Raw genomic sequence first — 24708 nt, forward strand, 5'->3', positions numbered from 1 at the left:
TTCTGAATGCTCTATGGAAGGGTGTTAATTTCTTGGTAGATTGTCACTTTTAGTATCAAAAGTGATAGCACGTGTAAACAGAAGAAAAATTATATCACAAAGGTGCACATGGCAAAAAAATGAAAAACTCCTTTATTCCCCAACTCCATTTCTCAGAAAAATTCATACGGAGTTCGGTGTATATTCCTCAAATCTACTTTTAAATGAATATATAAACTCACAAATTAAGATTTATAAAAATTACATCATGCTATATTACAATTGAGAAATTGCTGGGTTTTGTTTGTTTTAAAGTAAATCCTCTCCCAAAACTGCCAAGCCAACATGTGGGTACCTACCTCTGTCCCAGTGTTTTTAGTAGCAGCTATTATTTCCGTTAAGTGGATGGGCACACTGTCAAATTTCTGATACTGCAAAATGTTACAATGAACATTCTTAAACATTTTTAATTTTTTTGTGCTTAAGGAAAAAACTGTTGAGGGAGATTATTTTGAAAGATATTGCCAAACAGCCCCTCAGAGAAGTATTTATCATGACCCCTCACTTGCACACGCTCTTTGCGAGACCCTGGAGAGGGTAGCCCTGTATGAAACATGTTTTGTAAAAGTGCCAAAGTATATTATAATGGAAATTAGTTAAGACTGCTGCCTCTTTGATCAAAATGAATATAACCTAGGAATAGGTGTTTCATTAGAAATTGCAGCTTAGGGCGCCTGGGTGGCTCAGTTGGTTAAGCGACTGCCTTCGGCTCAGGTCATGATCCTGGAGTCCCGGGATATAGTCCCGCATCGGGCTCCCTGCTTGGCGGGGAGTCTGCTTCTCCCTCTCCCACTCCCCGTTTGTGTTCCCTCTCTCTCTGTGTCTTTCTCTGTCAAATAAATAAATAAAATCTTAAAAAAAAAAAAAAAAAGAAATTGCAGCTTACTGTGTTATTAGGGGTGTTAAGAAAGTCTTATTCTTTATTTTACTGTTTTGATTGTCATCATCTGTGCAAATCCTGAAAACCACTAACTTTCTCAAACTTAAATGTCTTAAAGTCTCATAAAATCAACCTAAATAATTGCCTTATTAAGGCAATTTATGAAACTTTAATAGGGTCTTACAGTGCCAAGGATATGTATTATTGTGAAAGTAAAGCCTCACAAAGCTAAATAAATTTTTTTCCATACCTTGAAAAAAAAAAAAAAGACTGCTGCCTCTTTCTACGGCAGCTTATCCTCAGATACATCATATACACCTTGGAGTGGCTGTATCTAATTTTGTGTTGATAACGTCTATTCTTTTTCTAAAACAGGACCAGCTAAGTTGTGTAGGCTGCAGACCTCACAAAATCTGGATGGCAACAGAAACGGGGTGGAGAGTGCCCCAACTGCCTTAAGTTATATTTTGCTCATCACCTCTTCAGCAACAACACAGCGTCAGATTTCATTATCAGCTTGGTCCCATGGAAGCCTGACCCACCTCTGGGTTGGAGCTACTGCATTTACTCCGAGGAGATACTTAACCACGACTATGGAGAGGTGTCTGGACTTGGAATCCTCAAGCTGGGTTTGATCTGGCTCGATGCCATCTCTTATTACTTTATAGTTCGTGGGATGGCATCCGAACACGCAGCAGTATTCAACTTCCCAACTAGAATCAAACAGAAGAAACAGGGAATTAAATTCCATTTTCAAAAGTTCACCTTCTGGGGCACCCAGCACCTTCAACATCTCCAAGTACAAAGGTGTCCCCTGGAGCTCTCAGTCTGTGCCCTGCACAGAGGCAGAGACGCCAAGCCCCACACCCAGGGAATTTCTCACTCTCGCAACTAGGAACACTCATCCACCCTCTCTGCTTCCTCCTCATTCCTACCACAAGGAACCTCAAGTTCCTGGAGGGCAGCCTGGAGGTGGCAGGATGCTCCCTGACTGGCACCCCAGTCCAACACAGGCAGCACAGGGTGGGGTGTCCTCACACCAACAAACGTTACAACTGAACCACCCTAGCTGAGACTCAGGGACAAAAAGTCTGCTCGAGGAACATTATTCTCACTGTGTAGACAGGATAGAGTTGGACGTAAAGATCAAACCTAGAAAGTCCGTACACTCATTTTACCTTTAGAATGAAGAGAAAAACAGGCCACAGGAAGGAAAGATTTCCTTCCAACAAGACAGGAGCTAAATTAGGAAGAGATAGGTATTAAAAAAAAAAAAAAAGGAGAGCGCCTGGGTGGCTCAGTCGTTAAGCGTCTGCCTTCGGCTCAGGTCATGATCCCAGGGTCCTGGGACCGAGCCCCACATTGGGCTCCCTGCTCAGCGGGAAGCCTGCTTCTCCCTCTCCCACTCCCCCTGCTTGTGTTCCTGCTCTCGCTCTCTCTCTCTCTGTCAAATAAATAAATAAAATCTTAAAAAAAAAAAAAAAAGGAAAAGACAGGTCTCTGTGTTTTGTACAGGTGAATCTCTTCTATGTCATAAGGGGCAACCTTTAAATCCAGTGACTTATTTTCAGATTCCTTTTTATTTCAACATTTTAATGTTCTCATAACAAAGTCAAGTCCTACTCTCCTCAATTCCAGTAATTCCTTAGACTACAAATATCAGCTCCTATTATGAATTACCATTGGTTACACAGAAATTACATAACAAATGAAGGCTACTAAGTTTATGAGAACATTCTTTTGGTTCCCACCGGGGGTGCTTGATGGTACCTCCACTTACATGGTCTGTGATAATGCTAATTGCAAAGGGAAATAACCTCTTCTGCTCAGGCTGTTGCCACAGCAGGCGTGGTCCTGCCTTCTTTCCACCTCGTGGATGCTAGTGTGATGAGACCTCCCCCAAAGTGTCTTCTCTCTTGTGAAATGGCCCGAAGGCCTTCCCCGTCTGGGAAGACTGTACCTGCAGTCCTCTGAACCAGCACCACCGCCAGCCTGTGGTCTTTCAGCCACGCAGCACCAACATCCTCACCAAAACAAACTCAATAGCACAAATAGACCCCAGACTTCCAACTGCCCTCCTGGAACTTTATGAGTGACAGGAACAGAAGGAAGAAATACTTCTTGAATATTGAAAGAGAATTTAATGACATAATCATTGTGATCATATCTAGCATCGTGGACCCACTTGTCTTAGCTCAAATCCACGAATTCAGACTTTATTCCAATCCTCTAAATTAAGGTAATGGAAAAGGCCTGGGTGGAGGGGTGTCTGCGCCCGAGTGACCCAGGCCTGGGGAGAAGGCCCCAGAGAAGGTGCCACAGGGAGCCAGAACCGGCCAGACACATGAGAGAGGCTGGGAGGGCATGTGGATACTTCTGCTGGTTCCTCACAGGTTCAGTGGCTCTCCTGTGCCTTTAGGAAGCTGAGGGAACCTCTAGGGGTGTTGACAAGGACTCCCTCCTTGACCAAACAAGTGAGGTTCTTCTGAGCCTTCTTCTGAAAGAGGCTCGCTCCATCCTCGGCCTGTCAAGCCCAGGTTAAGAAAGAATCCTATGGCGTCCAGTTTGGGCAAGAATCCTGTAAACCAGTTTAGGTGGGAAACCCCTACCCTTGATATCAAATCAAGTTCCTTCTACTCCACTAAATATTTAATCAAGTTTGTGTGTGTGTTTGTTTTTTTGTTTTTTAGCAATTTTCCATCCAGTGACTCTCTTTCCCTGCCCACTGGCTGTTAAGAACCTAGCTGCCCCAGTTGTATTCCAAGTTGAGTTCAATCTCTGTCTTCTATTGCAATAGTCTTAACTTAAGCCTGTTTAACTCCATCTGGTGCAATTTTTCTTTGATAATTCCCTCAAAGAACTTACAGACACATCCTGGGAAAATGTCTTTTCCAGAGAAGAGACCTAACTCAGGATTTGAGGATGCAATCAGCTATGTAGAGGTGTGTCCAGAGTAGAGTGAATGAATTAATGGTGGCCAATCATCTGAGGATATGAAAACAGCTTTTAAAATCTGCACAAAATAGGAGAGATGTGGCTGGAAAGACTGAAGATAGGAGCAGCTTTCCTGGGCTGAACATTTACAGAAATAGAGAGAATTCTGGGTGGTTAGATGTAACATGTAGACACCTAAGCCAGGTACAAGGCTTTAAGGTCAACAGAAGAAACATCTGAATGCTTTATTAAATCACAGATTCGAAAGCACAGTCCCGGAGATCATAATTTAATAGATAAGAGTGAGGCCCAGAATTCTCCATTCACAGCAAGCACTTGAAACAGCCCAGAGATCATACTTCAAATACTGCTCTCAGCTCAAATAAATAAATAAATAAATAAAAATTCAGATGAATTACAACAAAAACAATTCTATTTTTTAATAAATGTAAGAGGTATTCTGACATAATAAGTGAAATGGAAGTTAAATTGTACTGTAATATCACTTTCACCTACTAAATGAACAGACAACTGAAAGTTGACAACATACCATACTGGGGAGGGTGAGGGGACAAGGACTTCAATCATTATTGGTTGGGAGTGTAGACTAATAAAATTCCTTTGGTGGGCAATTTGGCACTACGTCTAAATATTTCAAATGCATATATGCTGGGACGCAGCAAACTCATTTCTAAGAACATGTTACAGTTTTACAGATAAACACATTCAAAATTACATGTGTTGGGGGCGAGGGGACACTTTAAATTAGCAAACATGTTGAAAATTGCAGAACAGTTAAAATCCGGCTGAAAATATCGTGCAAAGCACAGTATAAGCAACTCATTTACCTATCTCTGTGGGTGACTTTATCACTTAGGTGAGGCACTGTTTTCCTATACCCTCCCGCTAACCATCCAACTGCTTCTTCGGAAGACCCGGGGACTCCCGGGTGACCGTGAATCTCTCTCCCGCCCTCAAGAAGGTCGGAAGTAAAGACAAGGGACCCACCGTGACGACCGTGCTGCTTGTGCCGCGGGGAAAACTCGGCCGCTGCCAGCCTCCGAGCCGGTGGGTGAGGGGGGCACCGGGATGAGCGCAGGCGGCCCCCCAGAGCCACCCCGCCTGGAGGGCGAGGAAAACCTCTCGACGAGGGTGGGATTCGAACCCACGCGTGCAGAGCACAATGGATTAGCAGTCCATCGCCTTAACCACTCGGCCACCTCGTCGGGCGCCTCCCCGGCGCGCTCAGGCTCTTCACCCCGCGCTCGGTTCCGCCGTGGTCCGCGAGACTGCGTTGCCGCCGGCCTCGTGCCGGCTCCGTCCCCCCGGCCGTCCCCCGGTCAGGTGTTTTCAGGTCCCTTCACGGCGCCCGGCAGGCTGAGCGGAGCCTGTGCGCGCACCTGGCGGCGCAGCGCCCGGGACTCCGCCGTGCCCGCCGCTCGGGCAGGGCTGGGATCCCCTGGGACGCGCCCCCAACGCGTCAGCCTGCGCGCCGCGCCTGCCCGTCTCCCCTGTTCGCTTCTCCGGGGCTTGGCACCTGCGCGCGGGAAGCCGGCGGCAGCAAACTGAACGCGAGCGCGCGGACGAGCCCGCGCTGGGGCCGGAGAGAACCGCAATCCCAGCGAGGCTGACGCAGCGCGGCCGCCTCCGCTCCGGGCACGGCCGGGGGCGGGGACCCGGGATCGGGGTCCAGCGTGCCCGGGGCGGGGGCCCCGAGCGCTGCCGGGGGCTTCGGGAGGCCACCTCGCCGGCTCCCTCTGCAGCGCTCTCCCCACCTCCGTGGTGCTTCTTCCCAGGGGAAACTTGACAACTTCGGTAAACCCAGCATCAGGAACCCCTTTCACTCACCAGGCTTCTATGCTTTTCTGTATTTCGTGCAGGATTCTGGAGAGAAATGGGAAGATGAGGTTCTTACTTGCCAAGATGCTTTTTCCTTCCCATGAAGCCTCCACCTCTATTCTTAGCTTCGGCTTCTCTCCCTGTCAGGTTCCTTTACTGAATTTCATAAACTCACCTCCAGCATACACCACCCATCATGGGAAACTCACCTACAATCCATAGGTTAAAGCACTAAGGATTTATTCATATAGTGAGTCAAACAACCATATTATCGGTGTTATGATTTTCCTTAAGCCTTGAGTTAGGACTCCTGTTTTGTCCAAATCGATTAGGTTCACTTCTTGTGTGTCCCTCTTTACAGTTCCCAGGAAACCCAATTTATACCGGTGACTTCAGAACTATTTCTCAATACAAATTTTGAGTCGGAAATTTCCCTGTTAGATTAACAAAGTTTTTTTTTTTTTTTTTTTTTTTTTTTTACTGTTTTCCCTCCAATGCTCCCCAGAGGGCAGGGATCATAGTTCATTATTCATCACATCACATCCGGCGAGTAGTAGGCACACACAATAGCTATTCTTGAGTGAATGAATGAAACAAATCTACATTTTAATAAAAGAACTACTAAAACCAAAAAGCAAGGTACTCAGAGAGACTGTTTTCAATTATTTCAGTTTGTTGGGCTCATGAGTAACACTGCAGGGCTGCTGTAAGGATTGAATGAATATGCAAAGCGCTTTAAAATGCCTGACCCTTGGAATCACCATTGGTTAACAAAGCTCTGCATTATCATTATTATCCCTAAGAAAAGAGAACCAGCAGAAAAAAAAAATGAACCAGTAATATATGCAGGCAATCCACAGAAGTAGGAAAAAACCAGACAATAAACGTCCTAAAAGAAGCTCCACTTCATGTATATCTAAAGATAGCTAATTAAATAGTAATAAATTCTCCCTTCCATCAGATTGACAAATATTTATAAAATTAATAATAACAAATCTGGGCCAGATGTTGGAAAGCGTGTTTTGAAATACTGCTGTGAAAATGTACACTGGCAGAAACACATTAAAAGATAATCTTTTTTAAGTCCTATTAAAATTTAAAAACTTACATCCTTATTCCCTTCTTAAAACCCAACTATCAAGTGGAGGTGGGAGGGATGCAAGTTCAAGTGTAGTATGCACAGTCTTGTTATTATTATTATTTTAAATACATATGAAGGTAGATCGATAAAGAGTTTTAGATAATATCAGTGAGGCCCATTTAGCCTCAGCCTCAATTGCATGAAGGCTCAAATTCACACCTTTCTTGATACCTCCAAAGTACATTATACATACAGTTACTGTATATTTATTTGGTGTTAACAGAGTTCATCTTTCAGTATAATTATTTCAAATATATCCCAATTTTTAGAATCTTCCTTTTGTATTTATTTTGATGTGCTGTAAGACTAAAAAAAGTGGAAATTGCCCTGGGCCTTTTACAACTTTTGAAAAACCATGATGGGCACTGACATCAAAAATACCTGCAAGAAATGACATATCATATAAAGGGCTAGTATCCAAGATCTATAAAGAACTTATCAAACTCAACACCCAAAGAACAAATGATCCAGTCAGGAAATGGGCAGAAGACATGAACAGACATTTTTCCAAAGAAGACATCCAAATGGCCAACAGACACATGAAAAAGTGCTCAACATCGCTCGGCATCAGGGAAATCCAAATCAAAACCTCAATGAGATACCACCTCCTCACACCAGTCAGAATGGCTAAAATTAACAAGTCAGGAAATGACAGATGTTGGTGAGGATGCAGAGAAAGGGGAACCCTCCTACACTGTTGGTGGGAATGCAAGCTGGTGCAGCCACTCTGGAAAACAGTATGGAGGTTCCTCAAGACGTTAAAAATAGAGCTACCCTACAACCTAGCAATTGCACTACTAGGTATTTACCCCAAAAATACAGATGTAGTGATCCAAAGGGGCACCTGCACCCCAATGTTTATAGCAGCAATGTCCACAATAGCCAAACTATGGAAAGAGCCGAGATGTCCATCGACAGATGAATGGATAAAGAAGATGTGGTTCATACATACAATGGAATATTACTCAGCCACCAGAAAAGATGAATACTTATCATTCCATCCATGTGGATGGAATTGGAGGGTATTATGCTAAGCAAAATAAGCCAATCAGAGAAAGACAATTATCATATTATCTCACTCATATGTGGAATTTAAGAAATAAATGAGGATCATAGGGAAAGGGAAGGAAAAATAAAATAAGATAAAAACAGAGGGAGACAAACCATAAGAGACTCTTAATCATAGGAAGCAAACTGAGGGTTGCTGGAGGGGAGGTGGGGTGGTGGGGTAACTGGGTGATGGGCATTAAGGAGGGCACGTCATGTAATGATAATGAGCACCGGATGTTATATACAACTGATGAATCACTGAACTCTATCTCTGAAACTAATAATACACTATACGTTAATTGAACTGAAACAAAATAAACAAAAAAACAAAAAAAATCTGCAAGAAGTACATCATTTAGAAGTTATTTTAATAATTAACCTATCATTTACCTTGCCTTTGTAAAGATATCCAATAAATGATTAAGAAAAGTTACCATTTGGGGGCGCCTGGGTGGCTCAGTTGGTTAAGCGACTGCCTTCGGCTCAGGTCATGATCCCGGAGTCCCGGGATCGAGTCCCACGTCAGGCTCCCTGCTCAGCAGGGAGTCTGCTTCTCCCTCTGACCCTCCTCCCTCTCATGCTCTCTGTCTCTCATTCTCTCTCTCACAAATAAATAAAATCTTAAAAAAAAAAAAAAAAAAAAAAAAGAAAAGTTACCATTTGTAGAATAGTTACAGATAGAAATGCAAAAGAAATGCTTTAAAAATCATCATTTTAGGGGCGCCTGGGTGGTTCAGCCGTTAAGCATCTGCCTTCCGCTCAGGTCATGATCCCAAGGTCCTGGGATAGAGTCCCGCATTGGGCTCCCTGCTCTGCGGGAAGCCTGCTTCTCCCTCTCCCACTCCCCCTGCTTGTGCTCCTGCTCTCGCTAACTCTCTCTCTGTCAAATAAATAAATAATCTTCTTAAAAAAATCATCATTTTACAACTGTTAACGCATAATGAATGTAGGAAGTAATAATCAGTGGTTGAAGAAACCACTGGGTGGAAGGCAAAGGGGTGGACCAGCTGATAATATTTGAACCCAGTGAACAATCTTAGCATAATTAGAAGTGGAAAAACCTAAGTTATATGCCACCTGATGTGATACTAGAGGAAATACATAGTGAAACTTTTTTTTTTTAAGATTTTATTTATTTATTTGACAAAGAGAGACACAGCGAGAGAGGGAACACAAGCAGGGGGAGTGGGAGAGGGAGAAGCAGGCTCCCCGCCGAGCAGGGAGCCCGAAGCGGGGCTCGATCCCAGGACCCTGGGATCATGACCTGAGCTGAAGGCAGATGCTTAACGACTGAGCCACCCAGGCGCCCCGTGAAACTTTTTTTTAAAGATTTTATTTGAGAGAGAGTGAGCATGAGCAGGGGGAGAAGGAGAAGCAGACTCTCCACTGCGCAGGGAGCAGGACGCTGAGATCATGACATAAGCCCAGGACCCCAGGATCATGACCCAAGCCAAGGGCAGATGTTTAGCCAACTGAGCCACCCAGGCACCCCTTACATAGTGAAACTTATAATGAATTCTAGCTGAGAACAACTGAATGTGAATCCCCAGTTTATAAGAGATAAGGAGAGTAAGAAAACACATTAAGTGATACCACAAGGATAAAATCAACCAAACTTAGAACATAAGAGATTCTAGAGGACAGATCACCCAGTTACATAAACAAGTGAATGGCATTAAAAAAATAAAAGAGGCGGGCGCCTGGGTGGCTCAGTTGGTTAAACGACTGCCTTTGGCTCAGGTCATGATCCTGGAGTCCCGGGATGGAGTCCCGCATCAGGCTCCCTGCTTGGCGGGGAGTCTGCTTCTCCCTCTCCCACTCCCCGTTTGTGTTCCCTCTCTCGCTGTGTCTTTCTCTGTCAAATAAATAAATAAAATCTTTAAAAAAAAAATAAAAGAGGCAATGTTACACGGTGAGAATTTTAAGAGATTTTATCAACCATAAGCAATGTGTGGACCTTATTTGGATTATGAATCAAATCAACTATAAAAAGGCATTTTTACAAAACTGAGAAAATTGAACTTGGACTGAGTATTAGTATTAAGAATTTTAGTTAGGGGTGCCTGGGTGGCTCAGTTAGTTAAGTGTTGGATTCTTGAATTTGGCTCATGTCATGATCTCAGGGTTGTGAGATTGAGCCCCACATTGGGCTTCGAGCTGGGTGTGGAGTCTGCCCGAGATTCTCTCTCCCTTTGCCCCTCCGTAAAAAAAGAAACATTAGAAAAAAAAGAATTTGAGTTAAATTTTTTAGATGTGATAAAGTTATTGAAATTACTTTTTTAATGTCTTTATCTATTAGAGGTATATACTGAAATATTTAAAGATCAAACTGCATGATGCTTGAAAATAGCTTGAAATACTTCAGAAAAAACGGGGAGGGATGAATGAAATAAGAATAGTGTGTGTTAATCATTGTTGAACCAGACTGAGATGGACGTGGACATTCATTATACTATTCTAACTATGCAAGTTTGAATGTTTTAATAATACAAATTAAAAGAATTTGTTTGATGTGGGTCTTTTGGTTGTCAACTCCTGGTTTTTATTCGTAACTGTGGTCAGGGCACCTGGTGGCTCAGTTGGCTGAGCATCGAACTCTTGATTTCAGCTCAGGGTGTGATTTCAGGGTTGTGAGATCGAGCCCCAGCCCAGCTCTGCTTGCTCAGAGCAGAGTCTGCTTGGAGTTCTCTCTCTCCCCCTCCCCCACCCACCCCGCTCCCTCTCTTAAATAAATAAATCTTTATTTGTAAACGGTGTAAAAAGCTCCCATTCTTAAAGGTTAGTTTGATGAGTACACAACTCTAGACTGACAATTATTTTATTTTAGTACTTCTAAAATAGATTTCCCTTTTCCTGGATTGTATCATGAAATTAAGGTTCTTGTTAACATTTTAATTGTTCCTCCTTTGCAGAAGATCTGCCCATTTTCTCTGGCTGATTTCAGATCTCTTTGGTGTAACATACTTTCAGTAGGAGGTGTGAAGATATAGTTGTTCACTTTACCTTGCTCGTGATGCACTGTGCTTTCTGAATCTTTTATGCATGAAAATTCCTCTCCAGTTCTGGGAAATTCTCAGCTATTATGTTTTCAGATATTACCTCACCTACATTTTTCTCTTCTTTTATTCCTGGCTCTAATTATATATACTTCAGAATTTATTACTTGATCCTACATCTCTACTGTGTTCTTTTATCGATCTTCTGTGGCTGTGTTATAAACTACCCTGAAACTCGGGGGCTTAAAACAACACCCACTTATTTTCTCACAGTCCTATGGGGTAGCAATATGGGTAGGGCTCAAGTGGGCTGTATCAACCCTTCTCTTTGTGGGGGTCAACTGGACTAATTTCTTTGTGGCCAGTTGGTAGGTCAGCTGGAGACTGTTCTTGGATGGCCTCAATAACATATCTGACGGTAGGCAGGGACTATTTCCGGGATTTGATCAGGTTTCCTCAGTGTGATCTTTCTAGCAGGATGGTCCAGCCTTCTTTCACAATGATAGTAGTATTCCAGGAAAGTTGGGGGGGCACGACAAGGTTTCTGGAGACCAGACTTGGAAGTGGCACATCATCACCTCATTGTACTCCACTGGTCAGAGCAGCTCAGATTCAAGGTTTAGAGGAATAAATTAGACTCCACCCCCTGATGGGAGGAGGTGCAAATGACCTGTGGTCAGGTTCATCTGTCACAGCTTGCTTCAAATGTTCCATGTTCTTAACTATTTTTGTCGTATTCTGGATCAGCGTTTTGGCTTTATCTCTCAATGTAGTAATTCTTTCTTCAGCTGTAGCTAATATGCTGTTTAGTCTTACCTACTCAGAATTTTTAATTTCAACTATTGTATCTTTATTTCTTGAGTTCTAAATGTTATATCATTCTATTCATTCTTCTTGCATACTCTGTATCCTTAATTTATTGATACATATCCTACATAGCTATTCTTTATCTTGTTTCTTAAAATTTCAACATCTGCAGTTCCTTAGGTCTATATATGTCACATTTTGTATCTGCTGAACCATAAGCATAGTGGTTTATCTTCTTGTGCGTGTAGTCACCCTTACTGTTGAGCTGGCTGTGTGATCTTAGTATGAATGAGTCCTGCAGGCCTAACTTGGGGAAGTTTTCTGTCAAAGAAGGTATGTTTCTACTTCTTCCCAGAACTGGGGACAAAGCTGACCCTGAGCCACCCACGTCCCACGACAGGTTTCAGCCCATAACAAGCGTCAGGCTCTGCTCTTCCACATCCCCACTCTTATGACATGAAATCATTCACCCCCACAGTTGTGTCAGCACCTGGCTTCAGGATAACCTGCTCCTGGACTGACCCAGGTGTGTTTCCTATACTGCTCGTTCCCAGCTGCTCTGACTCCCAGGCACTCCGGGCAGGGCTCCCACATCTAAAGCTTGGATCACTAATTGCCCTGACTTGGGCTCCAGGGGCTCCTGAATTACTGTAGAGCCAGATAACTTTTATTTGTTTTGAGTGACCCCTTAGAGAATTCTCCAACTCTTTGTGAGACTGGAAATGTCACAATGGATGTACTATTCAAGGACTAATGGTTGGGAAGTAGGACTTTCTAATCAGTCATAATTGGTGAAGATTAAAAAAAAAACAAACCAAAAAGAACCAAAAGGCACAACCAAATCATTGAAAATGGACAGTCCTGTCATGAGAAGTGTTGGTTTTCAATCAATAAAGAATGCCACAGATGAAATTTGTGAACATATAATAGACTGGAAGGAGATTTTTTGCAACAACTAAGACCGACAAGAAATTAATATATACTATATAAAAGACCCCTTGCAAAAGAGCAATTAAAAAACAAAAATTTAAAAATTTAAAAATACCACCTGGCTGGCTCAGTTGGTAGAGCACGCGACTCGATCTTAGGGTTGTAAGTTCAAGCCCCACGTTGGCTGTAGAGATTGCTTAAAAAAAAAAAAAAAATCTTATTAAAAAAATAAAATACCATCAGAAAAAGAGGCAACACAAAAGAAAAATGGGACAAGGAAATAAATAATTCAGAAAAGTAATGCCTAAATGACTTATAATATTAAGAGATGTTGAACCTCACTAGAAATCAGAGAAATGCCAATCAGGAAGAGTAACACAAAATCCTGCCTACAAAGGAATGGCGCAGACCATAAAGGTGGAGAACAGCAGGTGTTGTTAAAGATGCTGGGGAATGGAAACTTCTATGTGCTTCTGGCAGGAGGGAAATCACCACAGCTGTCTTCCAATGCCGACTTGCAAAACTTAGTGCAATCAAGTATCACATGGCCGCTGTAACAAATTACCACAAACTCTGGGTGGCGTACAGCAATACACATTTATTCTCTTACACTTTTAGAGGTGTTGGTGGGGCTGCACTCCTTCCAGCGGCTGCAGGGGAGAATCCGTTTTGTTTAATTTTCCAGTTTTTAGAGCTGCACTGTTTTCATTTCTGAGCCCGCGGTTGCTTACTGTGCGTTCAAAGCCTCAGGGCAGCACCTACCTTCCGTAAACACACGGTCTTCTCCTTTGCTTTCCCCTCATGGAGGACAGGGATGATTACATTCAGGGCCCATCCCCAGAACCCAGGATGACTTTCCCAGCTCAGAACCCCTACCTCCATCACGTCTGCACTCTCTTGCTGTCCGAGGTAACACTCACAGGCTCCAGGGACTGAGACCTGCATGCATTTGAGGGCTGTGTGATCTAGTGGACCACAGCATGTGTATTTTTGGACCCTGGGTGTATCTCCCAGCCAATTCTCCCTCAAATCTTCAGGGAAAACTTTACAAAGATGCTTTCTGTAAGCAGGCACGGCATCTAATTTTAAGCCTTTAAATCTGGTCCTTATCCCTCTTCTTTCCTCGTCTCTGCTCTTTTCATTCTAAATACTATGAACGAGTGAGTTCTCCCACTAAGCACCAGAGTATTTGGGAACGGTGCTGTCACTCATCCATGCGAGGCAGTCTCCAGATATGATCATTACACAACACCAGCCACCAAGTATTCCGCTGGGAAATGCACGACCTGAAACTAACCATGAGAAAACTACAGTCAGACCCAAAGTGAAAACGTTCTATTAAAAAAAAAAAGGTTGTGGAAATGTTCCAGATTAAAGCAAACTAAAAGAGGCCAACTAAATGCAATGCCTGACCTCTAACTGGACGCCTTACCAGAGGGAAATCGGGTCAGTTGGTCAAATTGGCATGCCGGCTGCAGATGAAACACAGCCACGGTGTCAAGCGTTGAAGTCCCCGACGTTCCTCAAGGCGCCTGGTTACCGAGCAAAGTACGTGAGGATAACTGAACAGGACCGACTGCAACTTACTCTCGAATCAGAGAAAGGGGAAGCAAAGGTTCAAGCGAATGGGGTAAAATATTAACAATGGCTAAATCTGGGTTAAAGACATTTTTGTACTATTTTTCTTTTTTCTTTTTCAATTTTCTAGCAAGTTTGAAATTGCCTCAGAGGCAGAGAGGGACTGCACCGGGTGCTCCAGGGACATCGACGGCTGCGAGTCTGGGCTGGACCGGGCCAACTCTTTAAGGCAGAAGCCCCCGCCCCCAAGCCATCCAAGGAACCCGTGATTCTTCACCGCTCCCGAGGTCCCCACGGGCTGGTCGTGGGGCAGCAGAAGCCAGGGCTGTCTGGCTTGCTCACCTGACACCGAGCCAACAGCCCCCCCAGCCCCCCACGAGCCCCGCACAGCGGGGGCCGCCGGGGGCTGCGGACGGGGACACCTGTCACCCAGGCTCGGGCTCCCAGCTTGTCCTTGCGATCCATGCGGACTCCGTGAGCCCGCGGGGGCGTCCCACCAGCACGGAGCGTTCAGCGGCCGTTTTCGGCGCCCGGAAACCGAGGTGGCGTGAGGGTCTCGGGCCCGCGGGGCGCGGGGGGCGCGGCCTCCTCCCCTCCCCCCCCCCGCCGCGCCGCCACCTGCCGCGGCCTCCCGGGGCTTCTCAGCGCAGAAAGCAGGAAACGCGGCTGGAAAGCGCGAGACCGCACACGGCCCTTTCAGCCTCCTTCCTCCGAAATCTCATTCTGGGGTTTTGGGGTTTTTTGTTTTGTTTCGCTGCTTTCGAAGCCAGCGCGCGGCCTGTTCCGCACGCGAGGAAGTCTGCATCCACATTTCCTCTGCAATCCACCAGATCTTTCAGAGGCGAAGGAATAATGATTATAAATCACGAGAGGAATCCGGAGGGCCGCACCGGCAGGCGGGGGTGTAGCTCAGTGGTAGAGCGCGTGCTTAGCATGTACGAGGTCCCGGGTTCAATCCCCGGCACCTCCACCAGTTTTGGGAGGCTGCGCCTGTGACCGACCCGCCCCCCTCCGCCTCTCCTGCCCCCCCCGGGCCCTCTCCCGTTCCGTTTTCCACCTGCGGACCGCCGTCGCGACAGCCACCGTCCGTGCCGAGGACGCCGCCGCCGCGTCCCGGATCGCGCGCGACAGGAAACACCTGCCGCTCGGCCTCGTTCCTTCTGATTTGAAAAGCTCTTGGGGCGAAGAACACACCGGGGGTGGAACAGCAGAAGAAGATCGTATTGATTTTTTTCCTTCTGAACTTGCGAGCTACTTCACCCTTTTGCGTCACCAGACGTGGACCGAGCCGGCCCAGTCGTAACGGTGGGATTTGACGCACACGAGGGACAGCGAAGTGCCGTCCCAGTACGCGGCGCCCTCCGAGCCCAGACCGGGAGCGACCGAGACTGGGCGCAGACTGTGGCCGAGCGGCCCAAAGTCCCTGCCTCTTCGATAAATAGCTCTTCAATCAAATAAACGACGTGTCAGGCTCATTTTAGAAATGACCAGAGGACCATTTCCACTGCCCCAAACCAACAGGCATCCCACGATAACACCTGCAGAGCCTAGCCAATTCAAAACTCAAAGCTGATTTGCCAGTCTGCGATATTAGTTGAATATATACTATGGAGAGAGCCATCACTTTAAATTTATTAATTTCTAGGGATTGTTTCTTATTCTGGAAGACAATGCTGTGTAATATATATTGTTAGGAGATTTTTGGGATCTCTACCACCTATTTAAGTCTCTTTAAGGTATTTTGTGTCAAACAGATTTAAAATTTTTTATGACAAGGCAAGGATGTCTGTTATCTTCATTACTATTTAATGCTGTGATGGCGGTATTTCTTTTTTTTTTTTAGAGAGAGAGAGATGGGGAAAGGGGCAGAGGGAGAGGGAGAGAGAGAATCTTAAGCAGGCTCCACACCCAGAGCTGAGCCAGATGTGGGGCTCCATGCCTGGCTCAATCTCAGGACCCTGAGATCATGATCCGAGCCAAAATCAAGAGTCCAAACCTTAACCAAATGAGCCACCCAGGTAGATGCCTCTGTGATGGAGGTATTAATCAAGGCATTCAGATATGAAAAAATAGAGGATTAAGTATTGGATAGTAAGTGATAAAGCTCTCTCCATATATCTTGGAAGGATTATACATTTGGAAATCATCTTTCAAAGTGGGAAAGCTACTACAAATAGAGAATTTAGAGGACCTAGTTGTAAAACCAACACAGACTCACACGCAATAGTCCAACCTTTGGAGGTTTTTGGATGGCACTCATTATTTTGAAAGCTGACCAATGAAGGAAACAAATCAAGTATTTATCCTATATGAGTAATATGGGATTTTTAAAAAAGATTTTATGGATTTATTTGAGAGGGAGAGACAGCATGAGAGCGGGGAGGGGCAGAGGGAGAAGGAGAGGCCGACTCCCTGCCCCCAGCAGGGAGCCAGACAGGGTGCTTGATCCCAGGACCCCAGGATCACAACCTCAGCTGAAGGCAGATGCCTAACTGACTGAGCCACCCAGGCGCCCCTGGAATGTTTTTAAGATAAACATATAGTTGATAAGACAAAGATTTTCTCCAAAGAAGAGTCACAGCTGATAAATGCAGGAGGAATGATTAAAATTAGAGTCAACAGTTTACAACAGATACGATGCATCCAGGTCACAATCATCAATGGCAGCTACAACCATGAGGAGAAATTGGATGGGGAACTCTAGAATGGACGGAATGGGCTGACATCACCTAAAACCAACGATTAATTCCATGACACTAAAAGTAAGAGAACTACACATCATGTGCGTGTGGATGCAATGAAATAGAACATACCCAACCCCACCAACGAAACACCTGAGTTAAAAAATTAATGCTTTATCCAGTCAAACCAATGGAGCCATCTATTGACAGTAAGTATTGGGAATACAAGAATCTGTTTAATAACACATGCAATCAGCCAGATCCAGAGTGTGAAAAATTCTCCTGGGTAAACTGACCCTCAGAGAATAAATGGCATCGGGGGGGGAAAGGAGGTAGAACTCATACAGATGAAATGACATACAAGGAGATTAAATGCAACATGTTTGGATCTGGATTCGAACAAAATAAATGGAAAATGAAACAACTGAACATGAACTGAGCATTAGATTATATTAAGAAGTTTCTTTAATTCTGCTGGTTGTGATACTATTATGGTAATGTTTTTAAAAGTTATCCATGTGAAAATATTTATGGCTGAAATTAATATAATGTTTGGAATTTGATTTGTTTTCCAGGGGGAAGCAAAAATAAAAAGTGAAAGTTGGTAAAAATTGAACAAGAACAACAAAGTGATGGTTAAATGCTGAAATTGTGTGACTGAATGCAGCTGTATTCATTATAGTATAAGCTCTATTTTAAAATGTCTGAAACAGAGGTGCCTGACTGGCTCAGTCGTATGACTCTTGGTCTTGGGATTGTGACTTCAAGCCCCCACACTGGGGGTAGAGATTATATATTTTAAAATTTTTTTTTTTTTTTAAGATTTTATTTATTTATTTGCGAGAGAGACAATGAGAGACAGAGAGCATGAGAGGGAGGAGGGTCAGAGGGAGAAGCAGACTCCCCGCCAAGCAGGGAGCCCGATGCGGGACTCGATCCTGGGACTCCAGGATCATGACCTGAGCCGAAGGCAGTCGCTTAACCAACTGTGCCACCCAGGTGCCCCGAGATTATATATTTTAAAAAAATCTTAAAAATAAAATGTCCAAAACAGAAAGTTAAAAATGTTTACATTTAATATTTGTTATTTACATTATATATTTAAATATATTTTTAATTTAATTTTCATTTTTCTCAAAGAAATGGGCAGAAGACATGAACAGACACTTCTCCAAAGAAGACATACAAATGGCCAACAGACACATGAAAAAGTGCTCAACATCACTCATCCTCAGGGAAATACAAATCAAAACCACATTCTGACCTCACACTGGTCAGAATGGCTAAAATTAACAAGTCAGGAAATGACAGATGTTGGCGAGGATGCGGAGAAAGGGGAACCCTCCTACACTGTTGGTGGGAATGCAAGCTGGTGCAGCCACTCTGGAAAACAGTATGGAGGTTCCTCAAAAAGTTGAAAATAGAGCTACCCTACGACCCAGCAATTGCACTACTGAGTATTTACCCCAAAGATACAAATGTAGTGATCCAAAGGGGCACCTGCACCCCAATGTTTATAGCAGCAATGTCCATAATAGCCAAACTATGGAAAGAGCCTAGATGTTCATCGACAGATGAATGGATAAAGAAGATGTGGTACACACACACACACACACACACACACACACACACACACACACTGGAATATTACTCAGCCATAAAAAATGAAATCTTGCCATTTGCAAACTGCGTGGATGGAACTAGAGGGTATTATGCTAAGCAAAATAAGCCAATCAGAGAAAGGCAATTATCAGATGATCTCACTGATATGTGGAATTTGAGAAACAAGACAGAGAATCATAGGGAAAGTGAGGAAAAAATGAAACAAGACGGAACCAGAGGGAGACAAACCATAAGAGACTCTTAATCTCAGGAAACAAACTGAGGGTTGCTGGAGGAGAGGGGGTGTTAAATTTAATTTTCATTTTTCTCAAAGAATGGCTTCTGTTTCTTGAAAATCATTGCAGTGTGGGGCGCCTGGGTGGCTCAGTCGTTAAGCGTCTGCCTTCGGCTCAGGTCATGATCCCAGACTCCTAGGATCGAGCCCGCATCGGACCCTCTGCTCAGCGGAAAGGCTGCTTCTCCCTCTCGCACTCCCCCTGCTTGTGTTCCCTTTCTCGCTGTGTCTCTCCCTGTCAAATAAATAAATAAAATCTTAAAAAAAAAAAAAAAGAAAATCATTGCAGTGTATAGTTTTTTAATTAGGCATAATTTACAAATAAAATTGTAATATATTTAAAATGCGGATATAGGTGGCTCAGTCAGTTGAGGAGCCAACTCTTGACTTTGACTCAGGTCATGATCTCAGGGTTGTAAGATCAGGCTGCATTCTCTGTGGGCAGTCTGCTTGAGATTCTCTCCCTCTCCCTCTGCCCTTCCCCCACTCCTCTCTCAAATAAATAAATAATTCTTTAAAAATGTACAATGTGGTGATATATGTACAATGTAAATCAAAACTACAATGAGATACCATGTCGCACCTGTTAGGATGGCTATTATTTTAAAAAAGATAACAAATGTTGGTGAGAATATGGAGAAATTAGAACCCTTGTGTACTGTCTGTGAGAATGTAAAATGGTGCAGCAGCTATGGAAAATAGTATGGATGCTCCTCAAAAAAAGGAAAAACAAAACTCCAAAATGATCAGCAATCCCACTTCTGGATACATATCCCAAAGAATTGAAAACAGGATTTTGAAAAGACATCTGAGAGTCAAGATATGGAAACCACCAAAGCATCCACTGACGGGTGAATGGATAAAGAAACTCTGGCATATATATATATATATATACAAAAATATTGTTCATCCTTAAAAAAAAAAAAAAGGAAATCCTGCCATTTGTGACAACAGGGATGGACCTGGAAGACACTGTGCTAAAGGAAATAAGCCATCCTGAAGGACAATTCCTGCGTGAGGCATCTGTGTGCAACAGTCAAACTCATGGAAGCAGAGAATGTGGTCGGGATTGCCAGGGCCGGTGGAGGGGAGGAGAGAGCGAGCTACTGCTCAGTGAGTGTAAGGTTTCAGTTGTGCTAGATGAATATGACAGAAGTCGGCCCACAGTTAGCAAGAAGGTATCCTGCACTTCAGAGTTTAAGAGGGTAGGTCTCTCTCTCACACACACTCAAAAAACAAAAGGACACAAACTTTGGGAGGTAGTGCATATGTTGAGACCTTGTGTGTGGTGATGGTATAATGGGTATTTGCTTATGTCCAAACTCATCACACTATACACATCGAGTAGGTGTAGTTCTTTGTCCATCAAATGTACCTCACTGTAGGCATTAAACCTGAGTAATGTCAAGAGTTGACAGGTTTATTATTGATTTGCAGTTGTTCTCTGAATATTCTAGAAATTATTTCATTTTTTAATGAAATTTTAATTATTGCAAGTAACTTCTCCCACTCTGTTGTTGTATTAGGTGGTGCTCATATATATGTGGTGTAGTGTGATGGCCTGAGGGATGAAGGGGGATGATAGAGATTCTGATTCCAGGCTGATCACCTGAGACCAGGAGCCCTGAAGGCAGGAGCTCAATGTCCCAGCTCCCACAGTCAGGCAGCGAGGAGGTGAACCCAACCTTCTGCCTTTTTGTTCGATTCTGGCCTTCAACAGATTGGATGATGCCCAGCCGTATCAGGGAGGGCTATCTGCGTTACTCAGTCTACCAATTCCAACGGGAATCTCTCCTGGAAAAAGCCACAGGCATACCCAGAGATGTTTAATCGGACATCTGGACACCGATGGCCCAGTGAAGTTGTCAGAAAAGCTAATCATCACAGTCATTGATGTGTTAATTTTTGCTAAGGTATCCTTTGTTTCTAAGGTATCCTAAATCTTTAACAATCTTTAGTTTCTTTATAACTAAAGAATACAATTAAAATAAATGTTTAGTTTGATGTATTATAATTTATCTATCACATCTTTCAACCTTCCCGACTGTACTTGAGTCTTTTTTTTTTTTTTTTTAAAATTCTATTTTTCTACTTATTTGACAGAAAGAGAGAGAGAGCAAGCACAAGCAGGGGGAACAGAGGCAGAGAGAGAAACAGATTCCCCTCGAGGCAGGGAGCCCAATGCGGGGCTCCATCCCAGGACCCCGGGATCACGACTCCAGCCAAAGGCAGATGCTCAACCGACTGAGCCACCCAGGCGCCCCCGTGTGTGAGTCTTGTGAGCTGACACGTGCAGTTGTAATGAAATTATCGTGATGATGCAGGTGATGATGGGGCAGCTAATTCACTGTGTATTTAACAGGGAAGAAAGAGGTCTTGGACTGCTGTTACTAAAACTGGGTCATGGTGGTAATTATTATGAAAGAACAGAACGAAAATATCAGCCATAAAAACATAATAATAACTCCTTTGCCTGCTGGAAGGGCAACCGGAATGGAGCAAATATGAAGAGCAAGTTTATGCATCCAGCCCCCTCTTGCTTGAGATGCCTTTTCCCTTCAGAACCAGTTCTTGTGACTGAGGAAGCCCTGCTCTACCCTGCACTGGGAATCCATCCTACCAGAGCTGTGTATGTCCTGTGGTGCATATCATTTACAAGCAGCTGGCTTCAAAGGAAACTGGGAAGAAGGGAAATTAGAATGAAGGCCCCCCCTGCAGCAGAGATCAAAGTGTTACTGCAAGATAAACGACCGAGTGGGGTTTGCACCCATGCATTATTCTGCCCTCCCAGCAGAGCTGGTACATCTGCATCCAAGGTCCTAGCATGGAAGGCAGCGTGGCTTCCCTTCAGCATCTACACTTCTTCTTCAGACTGGATGAAGAAAGGAGTTTAAGTTACTTGTAAATGTTCAGTGTTATATGTCACAGAATACAAGAACAGCCATGAGCATAGATGGCCCGTGTGGCATCAGTCTTCAGCTCGTTCAGTGATAGTCCTCAGGTCAACAGCTGTTACACCAGAGCAGGTGTAGTCTATCGAAAAGAAAATTATGGAAGAGTAATTGAAAATAGATTTTTTCCTCAGCCAAAAGGGAGAAAACTTTCATCATGTGATGGCAGACAGGACCTAGAATAAACAGATGCTGAAGACTCATGCGAAAGGGTAAATTAAATACACGGAGGCCCTTGCGGGGATCAGAAGCCTACTCGGTCGGTATCCACATCAAGCCTGCTGACCAGCTAGCGCATGGAATGATACATCGATAATCAATAAATGTGACGGCATGTAAGTCTGTATTTAACTGCCTGTACTTCTATTTGAGAGTTGCCAAGGGGACAAAGCCAAAAGCCTTGTTTTGTTTACAGAATTCAGGTCATGCCTTGACCTTTGAAGGGGCCAATGGAAAAAGGAACTGCTGGGGGGTCCTGTCCAATCTGGGTCCTCCAACAGGATGCCTTCCCTCCAAGACTAACCACGTCCCCCTGATAGGTATTCCTGAATCTTCTGATCGTTGACAAAAAATGCCAACAAAATGGCATCTTTCTATAGCTTCTTAGAGATAAACGGTGCCAGGAAGTGGGAAGGAAGCTTGAAAGTGAAAACTAGCAGGGACTTGACAAGGGGAAGGAAATAAGCCATGAATGAATGAACAGACAGATGAGCAGCTAGAAGTTTTGCTGCACTAACCCCTTGGTGGGGGAGACATAAAGTAGAGATAACAAAGATAGAACTGGGATCCCATCCACGCACATTATAAACTCTCCTACCTATTAGATCCTCTCAACTATGTCTGTTCTCTCTCCAATCTTTGGTCAAAGGAAAACAAGTTTTAACCAGATTTGCATAGCTCCTTGTTCAAGACCGTGTCTTGTTCAGTAAGCAGTTGAAAATTTGGTTGTTATGTACGACAGTCAGAAAAAAAGTAGCATATTGGTAAAAGACCAGCATAAAAAGAAAAGGTATTTTAAAGTAAGTTGCTCAGACAGTTCCTGATATAAAGCTCAAAGTCTAACTGTTAAGAGAGGATGATCCAAATAGGCAAGAAAAGAGGGTAGGCTCATCTTCAGTGGTACTGCAGAGAATTCTGTTTCTGGTCTCGAGTCATCACCTCCAGTCAACTGATATCTGCCTCCATGTAAACCCCATTCAGAGACTTGTTTTAGAGGAAGGTTTTATAATCATTTTGTTTGTAATGAGATTTAAATATATTCTAAAGTATTTTTTTATGATTCTATTTTTTAAATTTTTTATTTAAATTCAATTAATTAACATATAGTGTATTAGTTTCAGAGGTAGAAGTCAGTGATTCATCAGTCTCATGTAACACCCAGTGCTCATCACATCACGTGCCCTCCTTAATGCCCGTCACCCAGTTACCCCATCCCCCCACCCCTCTCCCCTCCAGCGACCCTCAGCTTGTTTCCTAGAGTTAAGAGTATCCTATGGGGGGGCGCCTGGGTGGCTCAGCCAGTTAAACAGTGGCCTTCTGCTCAGGTCCCAGCGTCCTGGCTCTCTGCTCAGCAGGAAGTCAGCTTCTCCCTCTCCCTCTGCTTGTCACTCCTCCTGCTTGTGCTCTCGCCCTCTCTGTCAAATAAATAAACAAAATCTTAAAAAAAAAAAATGCTGTGTCACTTAAAAAAAAAAAAGTGTCTTATGGTTTGTCTCCCTCTCTGATTTCCTCTTATTTTTCCTTCCCTTCCCCATGATCTTCTGTTTGTTTCTTAAATTCCATATGAGTGAGATCATATGATAATTGTCTTTCTCCAGTTGATTTATTCACTTAGCATAATACCCTCTAGTTCCATCCACGTTGTTGCAAATGGCAAGGTTCCATTTTTTTGACAGCTGAGTAGTATTCCATGCTCTAAAGTATTTTCATGATTTTGATATAGTAGCTTTATAATTTTTATCAAGTGGAGGAATTTGGCATTATTTGAACTTCCCCAGTAATTTAGTACACCTAACTTTAAATGCCCCCAATAGCTTATTTATTTAAGTACTGTAGAGCTCAGGGCAGCCTGTCCCAAAATGGACCTCTATGGCATAGTAATTATTTTTAATAGAAGCTACTCAGGGGAAACAGCAGGTGCAAGGACATCACACCCTCCTCTGGCCCCTGGAAGCAGGAAACAGATCTTTCATGTGAAAGGTCCCCTCCCTGCTCTAAGAAGTTAAAGACACCCTTATCACCAGAGATAGGAAATTTAAAATCGAGACAGCTGTATAAATAAAACTTGTTGCTTTTTTACTAAATCTACCTCAGCCCAAAGTCCACTTAAAATAAGGCTCCCAAGCATCTGTTTTCTTTATCCTGTCAAGTCCTCACAAATTTATTCTTTGTCCGAAATAGGTCCCTCTATTATTGGGTCTCTGTGCACAAGTAATAAAACTCTTTCTTCGCCCTGTTAATCTGTCTCAAATCAATTTAATTCTGAGGCTACTAAGGACTTCAGCTGGAGGAAAACTCCGTCCTCAGTAACTTTAATAATTGAAGAAAGGCCTGCCAAGGGTTGAATAAGAAGCCAGTCGGAACTCTCGCTCCGACCTTCTGAAAGTGGAGATGCCGGGGATCGAACCCGGGGCCTCATACATGCAAAGCATGCGCTCTACCACTGAGCTACATCCCCACCGCGCGGATGCTCTTTTCTCCCCTCAACTGTCGACCAAGAGTTCTGCCTTGCTGGTAAGGCGTGCGGCTAGGATTCCGCGGGTTTCTTCAGTCCGCATTCACAGAAACACAGCCAGGGGACTCAACAAACGCGCATTAAGTAACACCTTCCACGGTTCCCTGTACCTCCCTGTAACGTCCTTTAGCACGCTTTGTACTTGCAGATTTACGCCACTGGGTTCAATCTGCTTCGCTCTCGCGTCGGGTGATTTAGAAGGGCAGAAGGGGTGGCTGTGGGCCTCCTCACCGCCCCCCACCCCCCAAGCC

At 43.9% G+C, this 24708-nt stretch overlaps 3 non-coding genes across 3 annotated transcripts; 1 reads left to right on the plus strand and 2 right to left on the minus strand.

Moving 5' to 3' along the window:
- Positions 1-4997: 4997 nt before the first annotated feature.
- Positions 4998-5079, minus strand: TRNAS-GCU. The gene has a single exon. It is a non-coding gene; the product is annotated as a tRNA-Ser (tRNA).
- A 10013-nt stretch (positions 5080-15092) lies between these two features.
- On the plus strand, positions 15093-15164 carry TRNAA-AGC. Its single transcript has one exon. It is a non-coding gene; the product is annotated as a tRNA-Ala (tRNA).
- A 9164-nt stretch (positions 15165-24328) lies between these two features.
- Positions 24329-24400, minus strand: TRNAA-UGC. The gene has a single exon. It is a non-coding gene; the product is annotated as a tRNA-Ala (tRNA).
- Between the last annotated feature and the right edge of the window lie 308 nt (positions 24401-24708).

Source organism: Neomonachus schauinslandi, chromosome 8 (assembly GCF_002201575.2).
Source record: "Neomonachus schauinslandi chromosome 8, ASM220157v2, whole genome shotgun sequence".
Lineage (NCBI taxonomy): Eukaryota > Metazoa > Chordata > Mammalia > Carnivora > Phocidae > Neomonachus > Neomonachus schauinslandi.